Here is an 8,523-nt window from a genome sequence, read left to right as displayed (position 1 = left end):
AATTTAAGAATGGGGAAGCATCTGAATAACTGAAGGTAGCTAGCAAGTGAATGCAGAAACACCGTTTCAGCAGGACTAAGATGATTGGATGGAAAAGATCTCTCTGCTATATGAGACAGATATGGCCAAATCTGGATTTGAGATAAATATCTTCTTCATTTTTTTTCTTTAGAACATTCTTTTTCAATATGAACAAAAACCCTGATAGCTTTCTTTACTCCAGAGTTCTGTTGTGACAAGCTTTATTACAGCTTATTAAGCAACTCCAGGGAAAGGGAAAAGGGAATATTCATTAGTGGTGAAAAAAATTATATATATAATAAACCCAACAGCAAATGCACAGTAAATTGAAAGCCAAGGGCTTAATAACTACTATAACTATAATATATGATATTCTCTTTTGGTTACTTGGACAATTATAGGAGTAATCTGGTACCTATAATTCTCTTTTGTTGAAGTTCATGAATTATGGATAACTTACCTGTCCATCCCTGTTGGTTAAAACAAAATAGCATCACCAAAGCACAATAGTAATTGTTACCGTAAGGCCTGAATGGTAGAGATGAGAAATTTTATAGTGCAGAATAAATTAGGAAAGAATTATAAGACCATACAAAATACATAAAAATTAGAAACTGAGAAAAAGAATATAGCTGTAGGCTGCTACATTTATGTATAGGATGTACATTTGGCATCTGCAGTCATTTAGAAAATAGCTAGAGATGAAGAAGAAACTAAAAGAAAATCCATTAAGGGGACTAAATAGAAAAGTCAATACATTAAAGCCCATGTGTTGAATTCAGTTAAAAGCAGTACTCTTATTTATACAGCAGAAAAATTAGAAGTATTAAATATAAAGGAAAGCCAGCAGAAAAATTAGAAGTATTAAATATAAAGGAAAGATGTCTGTTGAAGAAGCATTAAATTTTGGTAGAAAAATAGAGAGCAAGACATGGTTGGGAGTAGGCAATAGAGAGGAACAATTCATACACATCTAGTCAATAAGGATAACTTGAGATTAAAAGGAGTTAAGCCCAATGTTACATCTGTTGAGTACCACCAGATGTGGGATCTGAAACACAGCATTTTGTGAGACCTAGGTTTGAGCCCTGGCTTGACCACTTACTGGTAGTGTGATTTTATGGTCAATAAGAGATTTACAGATTCTAATTTCCTACCCATAATGTGATGATACTAATGCTACATTTTGTTGATTCCAAGGAGCATTTGTCTACATTTTAGCACCTCTGAAATGAAGATGGGTGTCTCAGTTGACGACATCTTGCCACTGCAGCGAGCCAGGCAGCTTTTGTGACGTAGTTGTTATTACCTGCCTATGCACAAACTTGGTTCCTGCTCTCATGATTAGACAACTACAACCCATCAATGATTCAGGCAACGAACCACTTAAGGACCACATAAAGAAGAAACATGCATTCTGATTGTTGATCTAAAACCTTTTATTATCATCCTCTTGTAAGATTAAAAAAACACCCGCATTAAAACTTACAAAATGGGGGGCTTCCCTGGTGGTGTAGTGGTTAAGAATCCGCCTGCCAATGTTGGGGACACAGGTTCTAGCCTTGGTTCGGGAAGATCCCACATGCCACAGAGCAACTAAGCCCATGCGCCACAACTACTGAGCCTATGCTCTAGAGCCCGCAAGCCACAGCTGCTGAAGGCCATGCGCCTAGATCCCAAGCTCCGCAACAAGAGAAGCCACTGCAATGAGAAGCCCGAGCACAGAAACGAAGAGTAGCCCCTGCTCACCACAACTAGAGAAAGCCATGTGCAGCAGCAAAAACCGAACACAGCCAAAAATAAGTAATAAATAAATAAATAAATTTATATATATTAAAAAGAAAACAACCTTACAAAATGGGTTTCAATGGCTAGGAAGAAAATTCTAAAGACAGAAAGAAGCCATGCCTCTCTGACATGCTACATCACCTATGCTCATTGGTGGCACAAAGGACACATCGAGTGGAAAAATGGGTATTTACAGTGCTGAGTTGAAAAGTGATTCAGAAGAGTCAAGCCAATCATGAAAATAATTGAAAAAATGCTTTAGCTGATTTACCTAACTTTTATTATCCTTTTAAAATATGCACAGGAGTGATATATGTGATAGAAATTTATGCGTAAATAAGTCTATAGAAACCCTTTGAATAAAAATTGTAAGCGATAAATTATTGTTAACTGTCACCTTTTTGTTTCTTAGTGCTGCATGAAATAGTAGTTTCTTAAAATCAGTGGCATTTTATATTTAAAAGATATGGCATTTGAGAGATTTGAAGAGATTATAAGAAAAGAAAAAGTTTGCAGGACTGAAAAACAATGAAAACATCTGGGGCAATTACAGTGAAAAGAGGTGGTTAAAAGCTGGTTGAGGGAAAAGACAAAAATGAGCTCTAAATTTAGGTACATCTGTACTAAAATACCCAAAATTCTATCCTGGACTTTTATTACATTGTTTTGTACCTTGCCAACAGCTGCTGACATATGAAAAGATACTAAATGTATGTGCATCTGCAGAATGTATATTTATTTTTAGGAGTTCCATATGAAAGGAAATGTAAATCATTATTTGTGTTTTACCTTAGTTAAGATTATACATTTGAATATTAATGTTCACTTACTTTATAAGTGCAATCGGGTTCAACCTAAAAATTAAAAAATCAATTAAATTTTGTTAAAAGTAAATACCGTCTATACTACAACACTTAATAAATCATGTAGTGTTTACATTTTGGAAATAGCATATACAAAGACCTTTATTTCTAGTATAATTTTCTTGGTGAAGTCTAGGCTACATTTATGATTATCAAGATAAATATATATATCACAGTATATAAATATATACTATTTGCAATCTGCTCTTTTTTTTTTTTTTTGCGGTACGCGGGCCTCTCACTGTTGTGGCCTCTCCCATTGTGGAGCACAGGCTCCGGATGCGCAGACTCAGCGGCCATGGCTCATGGGCCCAGCCACTCCGCCGCTCCGCCGCATGTGGGATCTTCCCGGACTGGGGCACGAACCCGTGTCCCCTGCATCGGCAGGTGGACTCTCAACCACTGCGCCACCAGGGAAGCCCTATTTTGCAATCTGCTTTTTGAACATGATATATCTTGGCTATTGTGCCATGTCAGTATATATACAACTATTTATCCCTTTTAATGGCTTTGTGTTCCATTACGTGGATACGCCATAATTGATTTAACTAATGTTTTACTAATAGATATAAAGATGTCCACCTGCTTGCTCTCATAAATGTTACAATGAACAGTTTTCGCAGCTTCTTTTTTTGCACACACTTGTTTAATTTTTCCTTAGGGTAAATTTATACATATGAAATTGATACACCAAAAGATATGTAGGCTTATTTTGTACTTTGGAATACAGAAATTTTTTTTCTCCAGAAAGGGCATATTTGCTTACTTAACAGTATACTGTAGAAGTAGAAATAATTTCACAGACTGATTTTGGGTGAAAAATTATAAGTGACAATGAACTTAGTATTGAAGCCTTGTGGATTTAATGGTGAAATTGTCCTTGTTGGGTAGACAAGTAGGAGATGGATAGAAGTTTCTCATGGGGGAACTGCTGGCATTTTGGTCAGATCACTTTTGCGTTGTGGAACTTGTCTGTGCCCTTCAGGAATATATCATCCTGAACTCTGAATATTAAGTGCTCTGGGCCTCCTAGGACACAGGAACTGTGTGAAATGAGAACATTATTTTAGGACAAAACAGGTGGGGAAAGACCTTATTAAATTAAAAAAAATACAGGATCTGTCTCTCTCTTGCTATGCTTATAGAGCAGATTCATTCTGGATAGCTCATCCTGAGCTATTCAGTGCTTAACTAAAAAGTTTTTTCTAATCTTTCAGAAATACAGCTTTTTAATCACAAAGGATAGGAATGCCCAAAGCTTATAAAATATCATAGTGCTCTTTTTAAATCTTTAGGATATAAATTTGTTGTACAAAATGAATTTGTTTACTTTAGCTGTAAAAGAATTTAACTTTGATCCATCACAATATAAATTGTGTAGGTGGAGTTTTTCATTGTTTTGCTTTGGTTTTGGTTTTGCTTTGATATTCAGAAAACCTCAGGTCACTCCCAAATCTTATTTTCACCTATGTCCTGCTTGAAATAAATAGTGCTTCTGGCAAATTTAAGTGCAAGCGTGACTCAAACCCTCCTTCTGCGGTATGAAAGTTCTTCTTTGCCCACACCCTCATAAAATCTTGTTAATTATAGAGTAGTGGTTAAAAGTGCAGCTCTAAAATCAGATTGCCTTCGTTCAGACATTGTTTAATCTTTCTATACCTCACTTTCTGTGTTGAAAGTTTCAAGGATAATACTAGAATTACCTCAGAGGAGTGCTGTCAAGAAGCAGACTTGTGCTTGTCATGTAGAAAGCACTCAATACCTGTTTGTTATCATTATCATTATTATAGTTATCTGTGGTGGTTTTGCAGTGTATCAGCTGAACTGAAAATAACACCGCCTAGAATCCCCTTCCTTGCATCATGTGGGTTCTCTTGGAAATCTGCAAGCCTTTTGAAAAGGGAAGGTGAAGCAGCAAGCGTGTTTGAGACAGAGGCTATTGCCGTGCATGCACATGGCCGGGACTCTGCTGGCTCACTTTTTTGGAGCAGGGCACCTGCCTTGCCTGTAACCTCTCCAGCTCTGGCTTACATGACTCCTGGGCCCACTGCCAGGTGCATGTTTAGCCCCATGAGGAAATGTGCTAACATTTTTTCTGTCATGCCATCATCGAAGTCGGAGGTTTGGAAGCAGTTAAAGACCTACATGAGTTCTATACTGGTTGTAGAGAGAGCCATGTGTTCCTGCATGTACTCGTGGATTCCAGTTTTCCTACTGTCACATCCATCTTCCTTCTGACTGATAGCCCTGTTGACTGCAGACTCTGAAACAGATTTGGGGCAACTCACTCAGCCTGTTTAACTAGCTTGCATAATCACGAGTCCAATCCCTTGTAATAAATTCCTTATAACTCTCATAGAGATTCTGCTTCTTTGATCAAACCCAATACACTGTTCATGTAATTTTGCTTTTGTGATGGGTAAAAATCAAAAACCTAAGACTCCTTTTGTTTAAGTTTATACTTCTTATTAGAAACTCTTGAATATATTTTGGAGTGTTCACTGGTCATTAGCATATCATCTATAATTTGCTTATTTGTATTTGACAAATTTTCTATTAGATTGTTCCTTTTATATAGCTCTGTAGGAATACATTATAAATGCAGAATATCAAAACTTTGTAATATGTATTGTGTGTTGTTTTTCTTTTAATTTTATTTATATTTTTTGCCATACAGAGTTTAAAATGTTTTGTAATTAAATTTATCATATTATTTGACTTTGTAAGTTCTAGCCTTGATATTGTGCCTTTCCCCCAAAATGGAGAAATATTTATATATTTTCTTTTTTCCACCAGTCTTATTGCAATATAATTGACATATAACATTGTATTAGTTTAAGGTATACAACATAATTATTATATATATGTATACATTGTGAAATGATTACCACAATAAGTTTAGTTAACATCCATCACCTCACACAGTTACAATTTTGTTTTCCTTGTGATGAGAACTTTTAAGATCTATTTTCTTAGCAACTTTCAAATACAGTATTGTTGACTATTGTCACCATGCTATTCATTATATCTCTAGAACTTATTTATTTTATCACCAGAAGTTTGTACCTTTTGACCACCGTCACCCATTTTGCCCATCCTTCACTCCCCCCCTCTGGCAACCACCAATCTGTTCCCTTACATCTATAATTTCATATTGGCTATTGTAAATAATGCTGCAATGAGCATGGGAGTGCATATATCTTTTAGATAGTGATTTTGTTTCCTTCAGATAAATAACCAGATGTGGAATTGCTGGATTATATGATAGTTCTATTTTAAATTTTTTTGAGGAAACTCCATACGGTTTTCCACAGAGGCTGCACCAATTTACATTCCCACCAACAGTGCACAAAGGTTTCCCTTTTCTCCACATTGGTGCCGACACTTGTTATTTCTTTTCTTTTTGGTAATAGCCATTCTAACAGGTGTAAAGTGATATATCATTGTGGCTTTCGTTTGCATTTCCCTGATGATTAATGATGTTGAGCACCTTTTCATAAGTCTGTTGGCCATTTGTAAATCTTCTCTGGAAAAATGTCTTTACAGGTCCTCTGCCCACTTAAAAAATCAGATTGTTTGATTTTGCCTGTTGAGTTGTATCGGTTCTCTATGTCTTTTGGATATTAACCCCTTATGAGTTATGTGATTGGCAAATATTTTCTCCTGTTCAGTAGGTTGCCTTATGTTTCTGATGATTTCCTTTGCTGTGCAGAAGCTTTTTAGTTTTATATAGTCCCACTTGTTTATTTTTGCTTTTCTTGCTTTGCTTTTCGTGTCCAATCCAAAAGTATCATTGCCCAGACTAATGTCTGGAAGCTTAACCCTTGTGCCTTCTTCCAGGAGTTTTATGATTTCAGGTCTTATGTTCAAGTCTTTAATCCATGTTGAGTTGATCTTTATGTAAGTTGTAATATAGGGGTCTAATCTCATTCTTTTGCATGTGCTGTCCAGTTTTCCCAGTACCATTTATTGAAGAGACTATCCTTTTCCCATTGTATATTTTTGACTACTTTGTCATAAATTAATTGGCCATATCTGTGTGGGTTTATTTCTGGACTCTCAATTCTGTTACATTTATCTACGTGTCTGTTTTTATGCCAATACAAAACTTTTGATTACTATAGCTTTGTAGTATAGTTTGAAATCAGGAAGTTTGATGCCTCCAGCTTTCATCTTCTCGAACAAGATTGCTTTGGCTACTAAGGGTCTTTTGTGGTTCCATACAAATTTTAGCATTGTTTGTTCTGTTTCTGTAAAAAATGTCATTGGAGTTTTGGTAAGGATTGCATTGAATTTGTAATATATATTTTCTACTTTGGAGAAAATTCATCACCAAGCCTTTGATGTGTGATTTATATTCTTGGAGGAACTCTTATTATTTGGATAAAATGGTTAGACATTTTGTTTACTAGATGTTTTATTTACTGTATTATTAGATGGATTTCACTCATAATGAATATACACAGTTCTGAAAATGATAGATGAAGACTACACAAGTATTGCCAGCTTTGCGAAATTAGAACAGCAGGTTTAGTAATCACCTGAAAAATTACTGGGAAACAAATTTATTCTTTGAATTTATGGAGTCAAGTTTGGAAAAAATATTAAAAGTCATATAATCTAAACTCTCAGTCAAGAAAGGAAACTTCTGATTTCTTGATAGTTCATTCTAACTTTATTTATTAGAGATTCTTCTGTAATTCCTATCTGTTGCTTCTAGTTTTGCTGTATGAAGTTCTGCACGATATGCCTGATATTTTCTCTTTCACCTCATAGCTTTTAAATCTTTGAAGATAGCTTTTGTAGTCCTGTTAAGTTATATCTTTTCTAGTTCTTAATTCGTATTCATTTGTTAACTTATGCAACATATATTTGTTGAGTACTTGATACATGCCAAGTAATGTTCTAGACATTGAGTACACTATCATGAAAAATATAGCCTATGTCATTATGGGGCTTACATTCAAATCATTAAAAATTCATCATATTACATAATTTTTTCACTCTTTATCACTTTACTGAGACTTCCATTTTTGTCAGTTTCCTCTTTTAGTGCTTTGTTTAGAATAAGCACAACATGATAGATACATGATCTAACCAGTGTAGCCATGGTCATGATCCATGTATTCTTTGTTCACATATAAACATTTTTTTATTGAAATCAATTACATTCCAGCAATTAAATTCAAATATAGTAGCATGATGGGTTTAAATCTTAGCAGCAACATGAAAAAATGTCTGATAACAATTCATATTCTGTCAGGAATTTGCCTAGGAAAAGAATTTGAGATCAGAAGTTATAACATAAGAGAGATGGTTAAACTACAGAACTTTCTAGAATATTTTTTAGCAAACCAGTTATTAACAGAACTACTGTCTAACTCTTCAAGTACATACAATCTTCAAGAGCCTAGGACAATTACTGGAGGGGACTTGTAAATTGGATGTCTTGTAATTGGATGTCAACCTTACAGTTGACCTGTTTTCTGTCCATGTTTTATGTGCCATTTATATAACATCATGCTGTTTGAGGTTGTAGCCTTTGCATTAAAATAATTCACACAGGTAGGATGGGAGGCCATGGTCTTACCTATTAAAAATTAAAGTGATAATGATTGAGAAATTATGAATGTGACGTCTTCAGTGACTTGGGTATGAATGCTTATCAATAAATAAATAATGGGCAGTTGTAGTACGAATGGAATTTCTCTTTCCATATTGCAACTAGGGCTGCAATTACATATTGTATCACAAAATTTTTCTTACCTTATTTTCTTCTGATTATGATATTGAAATTAAATTTTAAAAGTCATTAGTTTAGAATGAGAGGCTCATTGGATAAGAATTTGGA

This window comes from Lagenorhynchus albirostris, chromosome 5 (assembly GCF_949774975.1).
Source record: "Lagenorhynchus albirostris chromosome 5, mLagAlb1.1, whole genome shotgun sequence".
NCBI classification, from domain to species: Eukaryota; Metazoa; Chordata; class Mammalia; order Artiodactyla; family Delphinidae; genus Lagenorhynchus; species Lagenorhynchus albirostris.
Note: the sequence above shows the minus strand (reverse complement) of the source record.